Source organism: Hyperolius riggenbachi, chromosome 5 (assembly GCF_040937935.1).
Source record: "Hyperolius riggenbachi isolate aHypRig1 chromosome 5, aHypRig1.pri, whole genome shotgun sequence".
NCBI classification, from domain to species: Eukaryota; Metazoa; Chordata; class Amphibia; order Anura; family Hyperoliidae; genus Hyperolius; species Hyperolius riggenbachi.
The window spans coordinates 199,536,840-199,556,921 of record NC_090650.1 but is presented as its reverse complement, the minus strand read 5'-3'; the positions used below and the strand labels follow the sequence as shown (position 1 = coordinate 199,556,921).

Sequence of the window (20,082 nt, the reverse complement as noted above, 5' to 3'; positions counted from 1 at the left end):
TAGTTCTGGCTCCAAAGCAGCTATTTTAGCATCTTGATTATCCATTCTGGTGTCATCATACTTTAAAGCGTCAGCACATGAGTCCACTCTTTGCTCTAGGTCATTCACCCGGCCACCTAGCTCTTGCACCTGAGCTGTAAAACCTGATACCGCCGCCGCCAATTCACTGCGCAGCATTATTTGGAACTCGGCGAGGAGTTCAGCATTAGATCCCCTTTGAAGTGGAGGTGCTGTATCTGGCACTTGTGGTGGGGTAAAAGCTGATGTGGGGCCTCTTGTCTTGGGAGGAGTTGCCGAGTGTCCGCATTCAGGCGGAGAAGCTGCCGCGTGAGGAGGTGATGGAAGAGGAGTCTGCGGTGGCGGCGATGCCCGTTGGTGGGGTGGGGAGGTAGAGGGAGATTTCTTTTCCGATACGGAAGCTAGTGGAGATCCTTGGGTGGACGGGGAGACAGGGGGTGACTCACGTGAACTGCGCTTGGAGGCCTGGCTGGGAGTGGGAGACGCGGCCATCTTGTCTTTCCCCTTGCCTTGCTTCTTGGTGAGAAGGTCCGCTATAGACGGTTGAGCGGCAGGATCTCCGGTCTTCTCGTTCTTCTTCCCTCTCCGAGACATGTTAGGAGCAGGTCCGCGGGTAGCTGGCGTGGAGTCGAGCCCTCTATATGTGAGTAAAATACCCTTTTTCACCGCTCAAGCACGGAGCTCACATGGAGTGCATCCACTTCCGTTGGCGCCGCGCATGCGCCCCGCATAAGTGTATATTTATTGGTGTGGTGTGGGATTGGTGGTATATTTATTGGTGTGGGTAAAAGTTATAACATTTACAAACTATGGTACAAAAAAGTGGATTTATGCAGTTTGAAGCAGCTCTGACTTTACTGAGCATCTGTCATGTTTCTTGAGATGCTAGAATGCCAGGATAATATAAATATCCCCCCAAATTACCCCATTTTGGAAAGAAGACACCCCAAGGTATTTGCTAAGGGGCATAGTGAGTTCATAGACGATTTTATTTTTTCTCATAAGTTAAAAATGACACTTTGTGACCAAAAAAAGTTTCCATTTCTGCTAACTTGTGACAAAAAAATATATAATCTGCCATGGACTCACTATGCTCCTCAGTGAATATCTTGGGGTGTCCACTTTCCAAAAAATGGGGTCATTTGTCCGGTGTGTTTACTGTCCTGGCATTTGGGGGGGGGGGGGCTCAATTGTGAGCATAAAGGTGCTAATTGGATTTTGGACCTCTTTGCGCAGCTAGGCAGCAAAAAAAGTGTCACACATCTGGTATTGCAGTACTCAAGAGAAGTAGTATAATGTGTTTTGGGGTGTCTTTTTACACATACCCATCCTGTATGAGAAATACCTCTGTAAATGACAACTTTTTAGATTTTTTACACAAAGTTGTCCATTTACAGAGATATGTCTCCCACCCAGCATGGGTATGTATAAAGATATTCAAAGAAAAAAGTGAGAATTGGCTATTGGGTGCATGAGAAATTGCAATATAACTTTATTCAATATCAAAATCTAAAAAATCCTCTATCATACCATACAAATACTATGAAAAATCTGTTAAAAAGTTTGCTCAATCTCACCGGGCCCCCACCTGAGGGAACAAAAACATTGAGGCTGCAGTCCTCAAAAAACCTATAAAAGGAGTCCCACTCATAAGGGTCGAGATTCAAATGTCCACAGGAAGGTAGAAATGCACATTAACTAATGAATCCCCTGACACTAATGTTGTTGCTGAAATTGACTCCAAGAGCAGGATGGAATAAACCTCAGCATGCAATAAAGCATATGATGAAATATCTTGAAGTAATCCAGAATGTGCAGCTGCAACAGTTCTCAAAGCATAGGGTTAGGATGTAAATTTCTTGCATGCAATAAGATGAAGTGAGCCAGGCATATGCACAGCTTAAAGTTTGTCAAGCCAGGATGTTAGTGAGCAAAAGACATCAAATGTCAGCCCAGGCAGCAGTTCATGTTTGAATTTCAATATTGTTGGCATGATGCATGAGAGTTGTTATTATATGTATAATGTGAAGTATAATCTATTCTGTCATCCCATTTGACCATCTCTTCCCATTTTTTGAGCCGTGCGACACATATGTATAAAGATACACCTCAAAACACATTGTGCTACTTCTCCTGAGTACAGCAATGCTGAAACCACGTGTGACACTTTTTTGCAGCCTAGATGCACAAGGGGTCTAAAGTCCAATGAATACCTTCAGGATTTCACAAGGCATTTTTAGGCATTTGGTTTTCAGACTACTTTTAGACTACTAATTTGTCCACTCAGCATTAGAAGAGGAAACCCAGTCAGACATGTTTGAAACCACATTAGACACATCAATACAGTTAACCCCTAAGGTTTCCTCTCTTGTCATTGCAGTTCTCAAAGGAGGGGAAGGGGCAGGGGCATTAGTGTGTATTAAGCTGCATATTAGGTTGCCCACATCGTTCCCTAATAACACAGCAACCGGTTATTTGTCCATTACTCCAATAATCTTCAGAACCGGCCCTTGCTCCAGTCCAAAGTGATTTCAGCCAAAGGTATTTATTTCCTTATTCCGCCAGGTAAAATAACTCTAACATATCTCCCAGGTAGCACACACTTGGCCGTAATCACATCTGGTTCTATGAAGGTGATAAATGCCCTGGAATCAAAACATTTTTCCACCATTTACCCCAGTTTGTAAGCTATAAAACAAACTCCTGTAGTCCATGCATAGGTTGGCTTACCTGTCCTGCAGGAGGAGAATCTGAAGTGACAGCTGTTACCTTCCTGCCATCAGCAGAGCGAGGAAACAGGGCCGTCCTGTTGCTTCAGATAGCCTGTGGACAAGCAGCTTGCAGATGAGTTGATGATGAGCCACATCTGTAGCAAGTTTTCACAGAAGCTCCTTGGGAAACAGTGGTCATCTGAGGAGTTACTCGTCGGTCCTCGATACTTGCTGTGTTGTCTGTTCTCTTTCTCCCCACAGGTGGGCTTCCAGGCAGCCTTTCATTATTATAAAACATTTGAGATGCAGTAAAACTATCAGCTAGCCTTGCAGCATCTTCTATGGTCTGCGGTTTGCGATCCAAAACCCATTCTCTGACATATCAGCTACAGCAGTCCAAAAATTGCTCTATGAGGCACAACTGTCTTATGCCTTCCCAGGTGGTAGCATGGAATCCCTCGACCTATTTGTCAAAGGCCCGAATCAGCTTAGTACCATATTCCAAAAAACTTTCCTGTTGGTCCTTAACCAAAGATCGGAGCAGATACCGATGAGCTTAAGGTGTGATAGCATACCTCTCAAATAGTGCTTTTTTCACTTCCTGGTAATCACACCTGGGGCTTGATTCACAAAAGGGTGCTAACACAGTTAGCACGCCTAAAAGCTTTGGACGTGCAAACTAGGGTGCACGTCCAAAGCTGTTACTGATCGTGCGTTAAGCGTCACACCGGTGTGCTTGAAACGGCACACTGGCGCGCATGAAATGCCACACTGTTCGCATATGAATTAGCTCTTTTCAGGCTATTTAGCGCATTTCGCATGCACCGCACAGCGCTAACCTTTGTGCACGCAAACGCTTGCGCGCATATTAGCACGTGAAGTGGCCGTTTTCGCGTCCTAACTGCCTTTTCACTGGCGTGCTAACACTAAGCCCCCTTTAGTGAATCAAGGCCCTGAGTTCACAAGGGAGAGCTCTGTAAGTGTCATCAGCCCTCCCTGTTAATTTACCAGCCAAAATTCTGGCCCATTCCTCCTCTGGAACTTGATGGTCCTCGCACATAATTAAGCATCAATTTCTTCTTTCCACTCCTCAAAAACAGGGAAAGCTACGTACAGTATGTCAATTTAATAAAACATCTTGCTCCAACAGACGTGTGTTCCTCAGACCTCTGTTGTGTGCATGTTTCCTCATGCAAAAGTTCCTCTTTTACTAGTTTTAGCAGTTCTAATTTTTCTGCTACTGTTATATTGTCCCCCAACATAACCATTCGCCTTTGGAAAACATCTTTTCCCAGACTACTAAAGGACTGGTCAGGGTCAGGGACTACAGCTGGTTCCTAACTATCTCTCCTGGGGGAATCCACTGCATTAGATGCAACACTTCCAGTCTCTTGTTGTGCAAAAGTATACAATATAGAATTTATCAGTTCACCCTTCTGTTTACCTTCAGGAATGAATCCCCTGCAACGGCATAATTTCCGTAGTGTGGCTACAGGCAGTAACTCCAGCTCCTCTATCTGCATGTTGCTCTGTGAAGTACAATCCACTCACAACTGTCCCAGCAAAATGGATAAATCCAACTTCTGCTCTGTCCCCGCGCTGCCACCAATGTGACTGGATGGGGGTCCATACACCGAGAGCAGACCGACAGTTGTATGATACTGTAACTCATTTATTCCATCTCAAGCAGTAGTAAAAGTCCATATCATGCAGTAGTAACACTCCAAAACCCAGTTGAAATAATATACAGCAGATCAAATCTGCTTATTCCCAGCCTCAGCACAATTCTCCCTCAAAATAATGCTCACCTGGCTCTTATAGGCATTACACAGAAGCAAAGCCTGGATCACAATAGGTCTTGTCTGAGGCTACCTAATTTTCCAGCAATTCCATTGTTTCAATAAGTAAACAAGTCTATAGACACTTAGCATTTGGCACCTCCAGCTATCTGCAGCAGAAACAATAGAGGATCTTAAAGAAAACCTGTGAGGAAGAAAAAGTCCCGTGGGGGTTACTTACTGGTACCTTGTGAGGGGAAGTTTCTGGATCCTAATGAGGCTTCCCGCGTTCTTCTCTGTCCCTCTGTTATCCGGCTGCAGCGCCCCGAAGTGCGGCGATGTAAATATTTACCTTCCGGGATCCAGTGCAGGCGTACTAGCGGATCTCCCTTCGGGACAAGGCGGAAATAGCCGAACCCAATCAATCCACTCTACTGTGCAGGCACGAGTCCTCTTGCGCCTGCACAGTAGAGCAGATACGATCGGGTTCAGCTATCTCCGCTTTACCCAAAGGAAGAGCTGCTACTGTGCCTGCCCTGGATCCCAGCAAGGTAAATAAGTCAGCGCTTATCAGCGCTTGTCAGGCTTGTTGGGAGAGGATTCCGGGACACTTTGGGGGAGCCAGTGCTGGACTGCCTGCAGCTACAGGGATGAGGGAAGCCTCATTGAGACCCTAAGGCTTCCCCCTCCTGAGGTGAGTAAGGGATCTGTATACCAAGTTTTATTGAAATCAGTAATGGCTTTTTCGAGTGATGGTGGCACATACACACATATGTACGTACATATGCACACACATTCGATTTTGTATATTTTAATATATAGATAGACTGAGTTTTAAAGTATGAGGAATTTTGAATTTTCTAAATAAACACATATAATATAATGAATATAGGCCATCCGTGCCCTCCGTGCAGTTCCACCGGGTCCCCGCTGCGATCCATGCTACAGGCTTTCTCCTGTGTGTGGATCGGGGGGGGGGGGAGGCCCTAGAGCTGCGCAGCCGCACTCGCGTTTATGCGGACTGCACAGCCGCGGCAACCTCTGGTGGCCATTTTTGAGGAGGCATGACAGCCAGACTTGGGCTGTGGGGTCGGGAGCTGGCCTGGGGGGAGATTAAGCAGCGGGGACCCGGTGGAACTGCACAGAGGGCGCGGATGCCGTCCACCGTGCATTCAAAATTCATACAGGTGCAAAACTTTTTTTTTACATTTGGCCTCGTGACTCCTTTAAACATTGTTTAATCAGTTTTCATTAAATTATGTTACACAATACCATAAAAACGTTTGTTTGTCCCCCCAAAAATTGATGGAAAAATTGTGTTGGGGGTATAGACTGGCTGAGAGCAATGGAGCCTCAATGTATGTTTGATCTCTTAATCCAGAGCTTTAATGGACCACTATCTCGAAAATCGTAAAATTTAAAATGCTTTGAAACACATACAAATAACAAGTACATTTCTTCCAGAATAAAATGAGCCACAAATTACTTTTCTCCTATATTGCTGTCACTTACAGCAGGTAGTAACAAACTGACAGAACCGACAGGTTTTGGACTAGCCCATCACTTCATGGGTGATTCTTGTGGTTTTGTTTAGTTTCAAAAGCACTTAGCGAATGGCAGTTGGTCCTTCCAACTGCCAAAAAAGTGTGCAGTGAGCAGGGAGACTGGCCAGCATCTTTGTATAAATCTTTTTCAAGGAGTGTCTATATAAAGAATAAAGGCCATGCTGAGAATCCCCTATGGAGAGATGGGCTAATCCTAAATCTGTCGGTAATGTCAGATTTCTACTACTTACTATAAGTGACAGCAACATAGGAGAAAAGTAATTCATGGCTCATTTTACTCTGGAAGAAATGTACTTATTTGTATGTGTTTTCATGTATTTTATATTTTACGATTTTCGCGATAGTGGTCCTTTAAAGTGTAACTATCGGGCATAAAATCAAAAATCAATTCTTTATTTTTATCTGGTAAACAAGTAACAAGGATGCTAATAAGGCAAATCCAAAAGTTAAAATCACTATTACTTTTCTTGTTTATAAATGATCATTCCCCAATTTACCTGACTCTTATTTGGTATGTTGCCGCACAAAGGAAGTTGCAGCGCATGCTGGGTTGTCCTTTTTTGCTTCTGTACATTAGTTAAGTCTGGGAGGAAATAAAGAAGCAAAAAAAGACAACCCAGCATGACCTGCAACTTCCTTTGTGCGGCAACGTACCACATAAGAGTCATGTAAACTGGGGAATGATCATTTATAAACAAGAAAAGTAATAGAGATTTTAACTTTTGGATTGCCTGGTTAGCATCTGTATTATGTGTTTACCAGATAAAAATAAAGAATTGATTTTTGATTTTATGCCCGACAGTTACACTTTAAGCAGAATGCTAATCATCCGACTCTCTTATTTTTAGATAAATGTGTTAATACCTATAATGTATAATTAATTGTTAATATATTTACAGAACTAAATAATTATGTTTTGAGAAACTGTAAAGATAGATTTGTTTAGACAAAAGTTTCTTTTAAAATGTATTTGAGCAGAAAAATCATCAGAGCATTAGAAAAAAAAATATTTCAGCTGTTTTCAGAATATATGTGCTATCTCATAAAACATATCTTAATTAGATCAAACGGCATCTACTATTAACACAACAGATGGAGTGTAAAAAGAGTTGACAGTATATGTGAACTAATTTTTAATATAATATTTCTCAACTTCTTAAATAGGTCTAAGACAAAGTTCATCATCAGCTCCATTAAAATTAAGCTTATGAATATATGTATGAAGAAATGTCAAACATATGTGGCACCAGCAGGGCTTGGTTGAGCAACATGCTGAATACCATGGCTTAAAGTGCTGCATCAGTGAATTTCAGTAATTCAGCTGATTGTGTAGCATTTTTCACATTTTGAACAAAGCTCTTATAGATGCAGTCATGGAACAAAATTTAACTGCAACACACACAATTACTTACTCCCAGCTAAAGCAATTTCCTACCTTTATTTGGTCAGCAGGTGCCAGTCAGCCAATCAGGTGTACTGTTATATACCCTTTGCCTGCCATACCAAATATAGCAGGAATTACATAAATAAGGTAGCGTTCAGGTGGGAGGCTTCAGTTGGATGTAATAGTAGTTTACGTCAATAGCAGGGACGCCCTGTGCAGGCACATCTCCCACACGGTCCCCTCCCTAACCACTCACCTGTCAACCGCATCCTGCAAGCTGCAAAAAGACATTTAAAATCACAAACACTGGTTTGCACGACAGCTGGGGGTGTGGGCTCTCTCACTGGCCGGTGCCCCTAGACCACCATATGATACCCAGAAGAAAGTACAGGTGGGCCCTGGACCTCTCACCACCAGGGAATTCACCCTTACTGCCTCTGAACTGAATGCTAACTGCAACACACACGAATGCTCACTCCCAGCTAAAGCAATATCCTACCTTTATTTGGTCAGCAGGCGCCAGTCAGCCATTCAGGTGTAATGTTATACACCCTTTGCCAGCCATACCAAATCTAGCAGGAATTGCATAAATCGGGTAGCATTCAGGTGGGAGGCTTTGGTTGGATGTAATCATAGATTACGTCGCTAGCAGGGACACCCCGTGCAGGAATGTCTCTAACACGGTCCCCTCCCTAACCACTCACCTGTCAACCGCATCCCAGAAGCTAACAAAAAAATAAATTTAAAATCACAAACACTGGTTCGCATGACAGCCAGGGGCCCTGGGCTCTCTCACTGGTCGGGGCCCCTACACCACCATGGGATACCCAGAGGAAAGTGTAGTGGGGGTGCCTCTGAAGTTCAGAGGCAGTGGTGGTGAATTCCCTGCTATTGAGAGTTTCAGGGCCCACCTGCACTTTCCTCAGTGTATCGCATGGTGGTGGAGGGGCCCCGGCCAGTGAGAGAGCCCTGGGCCCCCGGCTGTTGTGCGAACCAGTGTTTGTGATGGAACAAAATTTACCAAGTGGCCTAGGTTTTCTACTCCCAACTTAATTTCCAGGTAATGAAAGAAAGATGCCCCAAGAGATCAAATCACATGAATAGCAATAGTAATAGTAAGAATATTTCAAACACAACTATGCAGAAAATTGAAGGATAGGTGGAACACAGCGTGACCAAGTGTCTCCGTGACACGAAACGGCCGTCGCTCCCCGCCATCCACACCCGCCACCCACCTCCTTCACCATCACCGCTCCACAAACTGGTATGTTAACCATTTAACTGCTATATAGAATCCTACGTGATGTTTCCTTCACTGCTGCAATAAACACGGATGTTTCAGGACGGAAGGTGCACGCATTTCCTTTCTTCATTACCAAGATTTGCTACTTCTATCCCTATTACACAGCGGAGCACACATCCTACAAGTGATTGGCAGCAAGGATCTGGCTGGAAGTGGTGAGAGTGTTTTTGCTTTTTTCTTTTTAATCCTTCCACTGTACATTTGAATGGGAGTGCCGCACTATTTTCTTTCTAACACAGTAAAGAAAATTCAAGGATACCTGACCTTAGGCAAAGTTACCTAATGTAAGCACAGAGTTACATTCATGCTGGATCCACAGACTTCTGTGTGTTGTCTGGTGGTCCTTTGTCCCACCGGTTCCTGTAATCACTCAGTCGAAAATATGACTTTTGGCTTAAGTTGTATTTTCAGAAAGGAAGAGAAAGGATTGCAGCAATGCTCTTCCCTGCCCCATAAGGGAAATGAATGGGTCAGGAAAGAGGGGGGGATAGGAGGGTGGTAGGAGGAAACATTGCAGCAAGCCTGCCTCTTCCTGTCTGAAAATTTGACTTTACCTGAGAGTCAAATTTTTCAATAAGTGATTAATGGGATCGGGGATTGAGGAGAGGAGTAGAGATTGCCCGAACGGTTCGCCGGCGAATGGTTCCCGGCGAATTTCGGTGGTTCGCGTTCGCCCACGAACGCGAACTTTATGGCAGTTCAATTCGCCTGCTATACTACATCATTAGGGTCAACTTTGACCATCTACATCACAGTCAGCCGGCACACTGTAGCCAATCAGGCTACACTCCCTCCTGGAGCCACTCCCCCCTTATAAAAGGCAGGCAGCGTCAGGCATTGGACTCACTCGTGTGCCTGCATTTATTAGAGAAGGGAAAGCTGCTGCAGACTCTCATAGTGAAGGCTTAGTTAGGCTCTTGTAGGCTCCTTAGCTTGCTCCTTGCTGATTCTTATTACTAAAAAAGCACCCCTCAACCGCTCTTTTGAGAGCTAATCTTGTTCTTGTGATCCAATTTTTTGTGTGTGTGTGTGTCCCACTGACACTTGTGTTGCATAGACAGCCTTGGTAATTCCTATTGTGTGTGCCACTGCCAGGCCCAGCACATTCAGTGACTACCTGTGTGTGTGAGAGGTGCACATTGTAATACCCATCACTGCATATACCTACCTGTTGTTCACAGTGCACCCACCTATCTCTGTGAGCGCACGCAGTGTCACTGTGCCTGTCCGGTGCCTGTCTGTGTGTGACAGGTGAACATTGTAATACCCATCACTGCATATACCTACTACCTGTTGTTCACTTCAGTGCACCCACCTACCTACGTGAGCGCATGCAGTGTCACTGTGCCTGTCCGGTACCTGTCTGTGTGTGACAGGTGCACATTATAATACCCATCACTGCATATACCTACCTGACAGTCACTGTTGTTCTATCATTGAGCTACCACAGCCCGGCGACCATATGGGCTTGAAAACCACCATGGCCTGCACTCTGGCCATGGTGCACAAAAGTCCAGCACGGCCGTCACTACACAAACAGCCATTTGTGGTGCATTACACAGTGAGTTTGGTGTGTCAGTGTGAAGCAGTACTCTAATTACACTTCTTTATTGATGTTTACACATGCAAGATGTTTTAACCACTTGCCAACCGCCCATTACCAATAGGCGGCGGCAAAGTGGCACCCCCAGGACCGTGTAATGCCGATCGGCGGCGGCACCTGGGGGACTAATTAGCCGGAGATTGCGCGCAGGGATGCGTGCGCATCCGCCGGCATTAGGCTCCACCCACCCACAACGTCAACTCGCCGGCTATTTAGAAGCGCCGGCGGGTTGTTAACCCTGAGATCACCACATACAAAGTGTATAATACACTTTGTAATGTATACAAAGTGTATTATACAGGCTGCCTCATTGCCCTGGTGGTCCCAGTGATCGAGAGACCACCAGGGCAGGAGGCAGCCCCCCTAGTAAACACACCAGCACAATGATTCTGCCACCCCCCTGATCGCCCACAGCACCCCTCAGACCCCCCCTGATCACCCCCTCAGACTGTTTGCACCCAATCACTCCCCTAATCACCCATCAATCACCCCCTGTCACTATGTGTCAACACTATATTTTAGATTAGGTCCCAAACTGCCCCCTGGGGGCTCCTGATCACCCCCCCACACCCTCAGATCCTCCCCAACTCCCCCCCCCCCATGTACTGTATACATCTATTCTCCCCTGTAATCACCCACTGATCACCTGTCAATCACCCATCAATCACCCCCTGTCACCACCTGTCACTGCTACCCATCAGATCAGACCCTCATCTGTCCCTTGCGGGCACTCAATTGTGGCTAAGACCAACCATTATGCCACACAATACGCAACCGCCAATCCAAGAAGCTACCATGCCCAGCCTTTTCGGTGGAAACCACTCCAAGTTTCTGAACATAACATTTTTTGGGGCCTTCTTCTTAACATGGGTCTAGTCAAAAAGGATATATTGCTGTCTTATTGGTCTACGCACCCAATACATCACATGCCCATGTTCTCTGCTGCCATGTCCAGGTCACGATTTGAGAACATCGTGCGCTTCCTGCACTTCAGTGCCAATACAACCTGTCATCCCTGCCACCCTGCTTATGACTGGTTCCACAAAATTCGGCCCCTGATAGACCACCTGTCATCAAAATTTGCAGATGCTTATACCCCTGAACAGTCATTTTGAGGCATTTGGTTTCCAGACTACTCCTCACGGTTTGGGGCCCCTAAAATGCCAGGGCAGTATAGGAACCCCACAAGTGACCCCATTTTAGAAAGAAGATACCCCAAGGTAGTGGGTGGGTCAGTAATGGGTGACCATATGACTCCTAAAGAAGGACGAACAATGGCGGCCAGACTACATTTCTTAGTGAGGTAGAAAAAAAACAGCTAAAGCTAGTTGAAACGGGTAGTAACAGAGACAGTGACAAGGACAGAGCATAGAAATGGTCTGCAGCACATTTAATTTTTTTAGTTGCACAGCTCATCCATATTCAGTTTTATGCAACTATAGGTGGCAGTTTGTGTCAGTTGTTATTCTGGGGTAGCCCGATGGTGTTTACAGAAAATTGGATTGCAGGACCACAATTTCTGCACAGGAGGCCAGCAAAGTTCAAGGTTTCTGCATTTGTATGGATAGGTCTATAGCTGCAGGCAACCTCAGTTAAAAAAAACAGTAATTCTTACAATTTACACTAAACAATATTGGTGCCCTTTCAGAATGGGCAGAATGATCGATGGGCTACACTCCTGTCTTCAGCTTTCGGATCGTGCATGTAATTCCTACCGTGGACACTAGGGGATTGATTCACTAAACCGTGCTAACTCATAGCACATCTGCGCTAGCATTTTGTGCGCAATGGTTTATGCGCGCAAATGCACATTTTCGCAAAGAAACTTGAAATATTTGTGTTTGCGCACGTAAACCGTTAGCACATCTATGCTATGAGTTAGCACGGTTTAGTAAATTAACCCCTATGTGTCTCTGAAACGAAAATAGTATGGTTAATTGGCATCACAACACAGTGGCTTGTGCTGCCTAATCCTATAAAATAAACCCCTTGTGACCCTGCATCCTCTCCTGTCCCTATGTACATGCCTTTGCGCTACTGTGAATGTGTGGCACGCAGGTGGCCACTGGGACAGGAGGAGGACGGGGCCAGGGGGCAGGCATGTGGGTATGTCACATGCGGTGGCGGTGACAGGGGCGGGAGGGGGATGAGTTGTGAGGGAGGCCTAGAACCCGTTATTGTAACAGATTTAGGCTTACTAGTGGACAATAATCTCTAAGCTTCTGGGAGAGCCAGAATAGATGTGAATGCTGCAGCATATTCTAACTTTTCTTAGAGCAAATTTTAAATGTTGATGTTTTTGTATTCTCAAATGAAAAATTAAGGCAAATAATTATTCTTTCCTTTGTAGATGATAAGAGCATAAGCTCAGATACACCATTGTAATATTGGAATTACTAAAAAAAAACAAAAAAACTGCAGATCATCCAGACAGAGCCCAACTCCAGCAGACTTACATTCTGTTTGTTATCATGCACTAAATACAGCAAGGAAAACACATGCATTGTACTGTGAATAATAGAATAAAATATGTTGTGTAACAAAAAACCATTTTCAATTGCCATTTAGCAATGATCAGATATTTGGCCTATGTATGAGTAAGTTGGAATGCTTAAGCTTCAATATTCGATACAGAATACTACTGGCATTGGGATATAGTAATATCCAGATGTGTGTTCTTTTCCCTGACTATAATGAATACTATAACAGAGGTCTACTATAAAGGTGTCACATAGCACATTGCAAAACATTCATGTGTTTTTTCTCTTCACTTTAAAATCATTAAGCCCAAGGTTTTTATTTTCATTCATATGCAGATGTAACAAAACTTTAATGGTGTTTTTAGCAAATAAAAAAATGAAGTGTGCTAGTGCACATGATTCACCACCTTCTGTTAATTAATGGTAACTGACTAAAATATTAGTATGCAAAAGGTGGCAAAGTGTATATGTCTCTTCTGTGTATTGTTAAAAACCCTTGAGCATAGCTTATTATAAACCAATGGGCCTATAACATCTGGTTAGATGTTTATCTTGTTAAATCAAACATGCACCTGGCCCCTTAATTATTCACTATAATTGACAGCTTCATCGTCCGAGAGTAGGGTTTGAAGATGCAACTTTAGGTTTTGTAATGAGATAATAATTAATGGAGCTTCAAGAAATTTCTTCCCCGCAAGCAATTTCATTTTTGAAAAGGGACAGGCCTTTAAAGGTTATTAAATAAGTGATACTCAGTATACTGTCTTTTTATTTATAATACATGATGTTCTGTTTGCATAAGAAAAGCGCTTTTATTTATGCATTCATTATCTCTCAGATCTAGTTTGATCCCTTACAGTTTAAAATGTGTGTCTGTATTAACTAAGTAGTAATGTATTAACTAAGTGTTAATGTGCTTACTGTTAGAGTGCCTAAAATGTCTTAAAATGAGGACCTGATTGGCAATTATTATTACATATTATATACTTACATATTGCTGACATCTTTTGTAGTGCTTTAGAGTTTACAAATAACAATTCCTGTCACTTAGGGCCAGTTCAGATCGGCGCTGGACTGGTCCAGATGAGCGGCGTTGAACGACAACCACGGCACTCGTCATATAAGTGCTGTCCATTAAAATAAATAGACAACCACTATCACACAGTACAGTACAGTCATTGAGCATTAAAGTTGAAGAGAAATCGAGAGCCCAATATGGTGTAGTATGTCAAAATTGATTGGATAAATGAAACAGTGAGATGGTAATACTCACAAACACGGGTTACCACCTAGGTAACCACTCATTAGGCAGGTGAGGAGATTAGACCTGTCCTCACTCAGGATTAAGAAGTCGCTCTCTGTAGATAGGAAGAAAGGGGGTAGATCACCCCTCCACCTGGGGTGGACTCAAATATATTGGTAGGTGAACAGAGGCACCAGAAGGATAAAAGTACATAAAATTTTTAAAAAATTGCTGGGAGGAAGTGGTGGACTCGCCTCCGTTAAAGCAGACACCAAGGAATGTAAATGTATAGATATACACATTTATTGAAAATACCACAAAGAAGCAACGCGTTTCGCGGGCACAGCCCACTTCTTCAGGCAATAAGCAGGGGATAAACAACAGCAATTCAGTTATAGCAAGCAGAGCACCTCTGTCACAGCAATTTTTTAAAAATTGTATGTACTTTTATCCTTCTGGCGCCTCTGTTCACCTACCAATATATTAAAGTCATTTAGCATTGTTCATGTAAACTCCCTAATCGTTGCAGTATTAGCTCTCTATTGGTCCTATGCTTATAATAATCACTTATATAGATACTTTGAATAGTGGTAATCATTAACAAACTGTTCCCCATCCCCTTCTTGCACCTCTGACACTGTAGTTGCCATTGGCAGGTTTTCGTGCGTCTATCAATTATTATGTATAGAGTGCTTGGGGTGGTCCAAATGTAAAACTTGCATCAGGGCCCAAAGCTCCTTAGCTACATCACTGCTCACAATGTAATCCCTACCATAGTTACAATCTAATGCCCCTATACGCTGCAGCTATACTGACAGTAGACTAGTTTCCGTGTGTGCAGATCCCTAATCTGTGTCTGACATCTCCCCCCTGCTTCAACAGTCTTTCCTTCCTTCCGTCTTGTTTGTCTTCACTGCTTATCAACCCTTTGAATTTTAGCATACACCAAAGCAGGGGCATAGCTAGATCATGGGGCCCGGTAGCAAAGTTTTAGTTGGGCATCCTCCGCCCCGAAAAAAGTTATAAGGCACCTTTGAGTCCCCCACACAACAAATGTATATAGCCAGAGTTCCCCTCCCCACCAGAATAGGTAGCCAGAAGTAGTGCCCCATTTACCCCAGTACAAAGGTAGCCAGTAATATCTCCTGTATAGGTAACCAGAAGTAGACCCCTCAGTAAAGGTAGCCAGAGGGCACAAAGTGTGGGTAGGCAAAGGGGAACCTTGAAGTATAGGTAGCACCCTTAGTATAGATAGCAATCCGACCCAGTGTGGGTAGACAGAGGGACCCTGTATAGGTAGCCCCCCTTATTATAGGTAGTCACATGTAGCCCCCCCTCCTTCTCCCCAAAAAACCCCTGTTTCTGTTATTACAATGTCCTTTAAAGGGCACTCATCATATAGATGTGGATGCCTGGAGAAGATGGATTGGCAGTGGAGATGAGCCATGCAGCCCCACTGCTCTGCATTCGGGGGGAAGGGAGCCCACTGCAAGTCTCCACTAGGCCTGCTGCGGGAGCCAATATCACCCCACATGCCATTACACACTGTGCCCTTTATCAGCTGAGAAGCCCCATATAGATAGATTGTCAGTGGAGATGAGCTATGCAGCCCCACTACTCTGCATTCGGGTGGAAGGGGGCCCACTGCAAGTCTCCACTAGGCCTGCTGCGGGAGCCAATATCACCCCACACGCCATTACACACTGTGCCCTTTATTAGCTGAGAAGCCCCATATAAAGCAGGTGTAGCTTGGTTCCAGAGCATTTGCCATTTTTTCCTCAGTCTCCAGGTAAACCTACTCCTAAACAATTCTGCATACTTGCCATAGCAACTGCAACCTAAAGTAAAGTAGCAGAAACACCCTACTTCCTCAGTAATTACCCCCTTATGTAAAGTAATAGCCAATTCCTTTCCAGGTTTCCACAGCAATAGAATACTGATATGAAGAAGCAGATAATTTTTTTATTTTTATCTTGGCAACTGAACCCTGATGTAAAGCTGTAATTACTGAGTGCTACCCATGTTGGCATAGCAATGGCATCCTAATGTGAAATAGTAGAAGCCTAAGCCTAGGGCTCTTACCTTAAAAGCTGTGCCCTTATTTAAACTTGTGGTTACTAAGGCCTTTATACTTTGCCATAGCAACTGCAACCTAAAGTAAATTAATTGACCTTAGCAATTGCATCCTAATGTACAGTAGTTGTTATTGAAGCCTTTCCACATTGCCACGGCAACTGCAACCCACAACAGTGTGCAAATAAAATTTTAGTTTTAGATCATGTGATAAAGGGTTTGAACTAAAAAAAAAAATCTAAATTGCTGTTTTGTCTCCCAAGCTGTGAGAATTTCCACCACTTTCTGTCCAGAAAGGAAGTGAGCAAATCTCTCCAACAATGACATAGACTGCAACAAATTAAACATTTGTTGAGACTGTGAAAGAGTTAGCATCCCTAACTTGTTTTATTTATATACCTCAGTTCATGTCCCTGGGAAGTAAGAGAGAATTCCTCATGCAATAACCCCCATAAAAGTTTATGTCCTCACTATACAAAAAAAATCCCTGAAATTTTTTTTCCTATAAACTAAACAAGCCTCGCCCACAGGTCCTTTTGTGCCTTGGCACTGTAGCAAGGGCTTATGGGAGCTCAGTCTGGGCAAGAGGAGGAGGAGGTTACTAGCCATTGATTTCAGAGGCAGAGGGGAGGAGGGTGGAGGAGAGGGGACTGAATTTACACACAGGCAAGCCGATAGCATCTCCAGCCCTCAGGCTGTGACAATGTGACAAACAGAGCATGGCTGCCCTCCTTATACCACAGGAATAAATAATCATAAACTTTTGAAGCTGTTTGCAGCTAGATATGCTGTGTAAACTATCTAAACTTTAGAAAAGATAGACAAGTTACTTGTTATAGTTAGTTTTCTCATCTCGCATCCGCTTTAAACAGTAAATTACTCCCTGCTTCCATATCGTACATTGAAGTAGAAAACAGGAACCATGCTAATCATTATTACTGCTGAGCTGATATTTGTCATTATAAAGAAAGTAATGGTCACATGATGTGACTGGATCCTGCCTCTAGCGGTAACATCACCTCAACTGGCTATTGCTTGCTATATGGACCTATCTTCTTCGTAGTCTTGGGCCCCTTGTACAGTATTGTACATACCAGCAGTACATACAGTTTTACATAATTTCCACATTTCCACCAAATACTGTTGCTATCAGCGGTTTGCAGAGGAGTAGAAGATACTGTAATTGATCTTTATCTCCCATAAAAAGATCTTCCTAAAGGTGGCCAATAATGATCCAATTTTTCTTCAATTTTTCGTAGAACATTGATTAAACGATTCGATTTTTCATATCTACAATGTACGATAGTAAAGAATCGATTGTCTACACTAACTACAAAAAGTGAAAATATTGTTAAGTAAAAGAATCAAAATAGGTTGATTGGTTAAGATCACTGGATATGATGCTGTGTTTAAGTAAATGATGATGGTAGTAGAGTATGCAGATTAAGTTATGTGTGAGCACTGAAGACATTTAGGTGAGATTCAACATTGTATATGGGTGAGGACTGAGGATAGGTAAGTAAGAGTTTACACTGTAGAGTGGTGGGGAGGGTTAAGGCAGAGCCAGGTAAGAGTGCTAGCTAAGTAGAGGTATGTAGTGGTGTTGTCTGAAAGGATGCAGGTGAATGTACCAGATGAGGTAAGTATACTCTACTGCATTTTGAAAAAAAATATATAATAATAATGATAATAATAATAATAATAATAGTAATAATAATAATACACATCACTTATTTCCATTTACCATTAACATTGAAGTTTTATTTGTTCTTTTGCCCAACCTCATGATAATTAGGTACACTGAAACCAATAAATAAAAAAATAAAAAAAAAAGATTCTTCACATCAATGATCCAATTTTACCTTCCACTCGATAACAATGGATTTAAAAAAATTGCAATTCCGATTGATTCTTTTGCTTTTGTATGACAAAAAAAAGATCAAATCTAATCTATTGTACACATCAACCAACTCATTTTTTAACCAATCTGATTGTTTTTTTTTTATCGAAATACTAAAATCGTCCTTGAAAAATTGAATCATTAGTGGCCACTTTTAGTTTCCATATTTTGAATTTTCCAAAATGAAAGTAAATCTAGTCATTGGAAAATCATTATTTTTCACCTGAAATCATTTTCTGATACCAAAGAGCTAAAGTATCAGCTTATCTTAAATTAGACCTTTCCTGGTTGCTATAGGAACAGCCTCTCTCGATGTAAAGTAGTTGTACTGAGCCCATTACTATTACTATATCAACAGCTCCCCTAAGTAAAGTATAAAGTACTAGTTAATGAGGCCTGCCCATGCTGCCGCAGCAGCAACTTCCTGATGTTGAATAGCACAAACTAGAGTTTTTTACTTTAGCAACTGTGTCTTTGTTTAAAGTTGTAGTAAATGAGGACATTCAATTTTGCTATGGTAATAGCATCCTGAAATAGCAGAAACTTATGTATTTTACCCTAACAACTACACTCGTATGTAAAATTGTAGTCTTGTAGGCTTTTCTATGTTGCTATAGCAACTGCAACCTAAAGTAATGTAGTAGAAACGTGGGCCTTTTGCCTTAGAAACTGCTTCCTTATGTGAATTAGTAGTTAGTGAGGCTTTACCATGTTGCCATAGCAATGGCATCCTGATGGGAAGTAGCAGAAATGTGGGCCTTTTTACCTTGGTAACTGCCCCCTTTTTGAAAGCAGTAGTTAATATAGTTTTTTATGTTCTTATGGCTAAGGCATCCTGATGGAAAACTGTAAAATTGTACTCATGTTACTATAGGCCTTTCTATCTTGCCATAGCAACTGCACCCTAAAGTAATATAGAACAAACTTGGACCTTTTACCTTAGCAACTGCATCCTTATGTAAAACAGTAGTTACAGAGCCTTTACCATGTTGCCATAGCAATGGCATCCTAACAGAGGGTAGCAGAAACATTAGCTATACATGAGCTATACACTGTTCAGCTCAGCTTGAGTTGTAAGTGGAGCTGATAATCCCGGTAAAATGTTTACCTTACCGGATCAGAAATTTTGTCTTTAATCGGAGTTACAGATTGCACGGCAAACTTATGGTGAACCAGGTTTCTCTACAACCCTTGCACTAAACTGAAGCTTGTATCTTCCTAAAGATAGCAATTTCTCATCGCACTCCAGGAAGTAAGGAAAATGCACAGAGCTTTGGAATTCTGACTGTGTGTGCAGCAAAGCAGGGCGGCTTCGGAGCAGAAGAAATTTTCTTTATTTTGACATGCAGCCTCTTATCTTTCCCCAAGTACTGCCACCCTTCTAACCTTTTGCTTTTTTCAGTGCCCTAAGCCATGGCCTATGGGGACTTTCCAGGAATCCGTCCCTGCCGCTCCACCATATGTCTCCTCCGCTGTCCCTATAGGTCTCCTCCGCAGTCCCTGAATAAATGAAAGCAGTGGCAGCACAGCTCACCTAATCCACCAGAGCCCATGGGGATCAGAGACCTCACCTCTCCCTTACTGCTCCCCTAGTGCCAGCTTCTGCTGATCGTGTCATCAGCAGAAGCCTGTACTAAGGGAGCAGTGATGGAGGAGAGGTGTCTGATCACCACGGCTCCAGTGGATTAGGTGAGCCGTGCTGCCACTGCTTTCATTTATTCAGGGAGAGCAGAGGAGGACACAGGGGGAGCAAAGAAGACATGGAGACAACAAAGGGAGTCCCTGACATCAGCGGGCGTTTGTAAGTCAGAAACTCCCTGTACAGTATTTACTGTAGAATATAAGACGCAGTGACTTTTTCTACCCATTTTTGGAGAGGAAAAAGTGTGTCTTATATTCTGAAATATACGGTACTTTTATTTTTTTACTGTCCCCAGAACTGACAGTTTTCACATTAAATCCAGCAAGCTTTTTGGAGGTTCCTGAGACAAAATGTGAAGGGATAATCTTTTCAGAGGCACATG

General features: G+C 43.1%; 1 long non-coding RNA gene across 2 annotated transcripts in view; it reads right to left on the bottom strand.

The window, feature by feature from the left end:
- Nucleotides 1–13,965, bottom strand: part of LOC137517552 (uncharacterized) — a 220,283-nt gene extending 206,318 nt beyond the window's left edge. For both annotated transcript variants that reach the window (XR_011020566.1, XR_011020565.1), the window contains exon 1: nt 13,834–13,965. This is a non-coding gene — a long non-coding RNA (uncharacterized lncRNA). The remainder of the gene's footprint in view (nt 1–13,833) is intronic.
- Between the last annotated feature and the right edge of the window lie 6,117 nt (nt 13,966–20,082).